This window comes from Pecten maximus, chromosome 2 (genome assembly GCF_902652985.1).
Source record: "Pecten maximus chromosome 2, xPecMax1.1, whole genome shotgun sequence".
NCBI lineage: Eukaryota > Metazoa > Mollusca > Bivalvia > Pectinida > Pectinidae > Pecten > Pecten maximus.
Genome location: NC_047016.1, coordinates 8,852,645 through 8,854,885, shown reverse-complemented (window position 1 = coordinate 8,854,885; position 2,241 = coordinate 8,852,645).

Here is a 2,241-nt window from a genome sequence, read left to right as displayed (position 1 = left end):
TGCTGAGAGCTAAGTTCAAAGTATTTACATTCAATAGATATGAAATGTTTCTATTCTCCTGAACGACCGTTGTTCCGCAAACGAGACGCTGGCATGAATAGCTGAGTTTTGTAGAGTCCTATGTATAAGTCTATATACTTGTCGTATAACATATTGATATTTCCAGAAGTGAAACGAACCCTCTGTGAGCCCCATGCCTCACATTATACGTCAAAAAATAAAATGAATTAATTGTTCATTTATCGTGGGTGATATTGAAAACAAACATCCGTTGTGTGTATGTGGTATTATAACCAGAACATCAGACTCGTGAAAGAGAAAAAAATCAACCAACCATTTAAAACCTGGACCTGAAACAATAACTACAGTGTACTGAGAAAGTTAGGTAAGTGTTTATTCTGTTTTTGAACTATCAATAGCATTTCAGTCATAATGATAATCACACCATAATTGTTCATTTATCGTGGGTGATATTGAAAACAAACATCCGTTGTGTATAATAAATATATTATGTGGTATTATAACCAGAACATCATTACGGTATTAACAACCGCTACACAGGTTGTCGGAAATAATTCATAATGCATATATGATATAACAACGAGTGTTTTTAATTATAATTACAGTCACTTTTTGCCAGGTTCAATAATTTCATTTCCATCATCGAAAATTTACATCAATTGACCTCACGCAGGAGGTTTCTCATTCATCTATACACATACACACACAACGTTTCATACCAGTAAGATGATTTTGTTTTTTGTTGTGTTACCTCAGTAATTATTGTTGATATAATTCGTGATTTTGTTCACTTAAAAAAATCAACATTAAGCAAATTTATCTTATATCTATTTCTTTTTTTCACAGATTTCAAAATAGTGAAATGGCGACAATAGGAAGATATAGGTTTTCTAACAGGATATCGACTCTCTACCTGGTTATTTTAATTGGAAATATGTTTACAAATCGAGTTAGATCAAAACCGCTAATTTCTGGAGTCAACACAAACTCACTTTCAAAATTTGAAACGGACTTTGGTAAAGATTATTTTACAAGTTACAAAAATTATTCCACTTTAAACAAGTTGCCGTTCACTCCACCTTCGTCGTTTCACCCGCCAGATATGCCTCAACAGGAAGCCCTGTCGAGAATGAAAATAACAGGACAACCAACAACTCATTTAGCACAATCGTCTAAAAACTCTTATCATGGAAAATAAAACTCCTGTTGGTGTCATGGATACGGTTGAACATATTTATAGTATTCATCACACAACAACTAAAGTCACTGAGGATTTAAACCACGGTGGAACTGATTTATTTTCTGGCGTTTACACCAAAACGGTTCACAGTCCCTTTAGATCAGAGGTAAATGAATACAGTAAGGTGCCGATATCGCAGCTCAAAACAATGCCCCATAGTCAAAACTCTCTAATACTATCGTTTGAATCCCATGAGACAATGGATGTTCATAAGTCGTCCATACCTGATGTGATATCTGAATCAGAGGTACGAGGATTCTCTGGATATTCGGATTCTGATTACTCCATGTCCACTTTAAGTGTCGACCTTTCTGTCAGTTCAGTCACTCTGTACTCCTCATCGCTTTTGTCGTTGATTCATTCTGATCATGATGAATTATATCATTCTCTGACGAAAGTATGGTTGCATCCTAACACAAATAAAAGACAACCGCTGGAGGATTTCACAAATCAAACTTCGACAATAGAACCGCCAGACACGCCTTCCGTGTTTAAACTACGTCCATCACTAACTTCCGATTGGGAACAGGAGGTTCCACCATTGGATTCATACTCCACTTTACCACTACATACCATATGGGATTCATTTAGAGATTCCGCGGCGGAAACAAAAGGACATTTGTCGACTACTCGCATTTTTTCTACACTGTTACTCTTTGAAAAAGAACATTATCGCGAATTCTTAAATACTGACAAAATATCCTCCATAGAATCACAATATGGATTACCATCAAGGAGCGAGCAGCCTTTTCCGTTCATTCAGTCTTCAATGACAAATATGTTTGCATCACAGATTGATGTACATGACTCTGGCGTCGATATTCTGCCATCAACGTATCATGGCTCTTCTTCGGATCTGCGCATTGATGGTGTAACAACTCCTACACTATCATCCAATCGTCTTACCATCTCGATATTAATTGAACCAGACGACTCATTTAAAGACTCCTACAAACACATAGATAAAACGAAGGAAATAA